The 332-nt window shown below is 25.6% G+C and overlaps 1 protein-coding gene across 2 annotated transcripts in view; it reads right to left on the reverse strand.

Moving 5' to 3' along the window:
• LOC110022267 (ubiquitin carboxyl-terminal hydrolase 15) overlaps nucleotides 1-332 on the reverse strand; it is a 26,065-nt gene that overhangs the window by 21,554 nt on the left and 4,179 nt on the right. The gene's annotated exons all lie outside the window — the stretch shown is intronic.

Raw genomic sequence — 332 nt, forward strand, 5'->3', positions numbered from 1 at the left:
TGTTGTTGTTGTTGCTGTAGACAGAAAAAATTAATATGCATATTCATTCATGATTAATATGAGTGATAATAGTACAAAACAAACATGTTTTAATTACATGAAATATGCAGAAGAGTGATATAAAAATAATACGTATTAGTAAAAATACAGTAACTAACACATGTTTCATTTAATTTCTTGCGCAATTATATGAATGTCTTTATTTGTGCTTTCATACTTATTATCTTTTTTTGTTTTAGGAACTTCACTTGTATTTGCATAGGCTTTGACTTAATTCATTTTTTTTGGGTCTTCATCTAGCCAAATAGCTTTAACATTCATTGATAAATGTT

This window comes from Phalaenopsis equestris, unplaced genomic scaffold (genome assembly GCF_001263595.1).
Source record: "Phalaenopsis equestris unplaced genomic scaffold, ASM126359v1 Scaffold000180, whole genome shotgun sequence".
In the NCBI taxonomy this organism is placed as follows: Eukaryota; Viridiplantae; Streptophyta; class Magnoliopsida; order Asparagales; family Orchidaceae; genus Phalaenopsis; species Phalaenopsis equestris.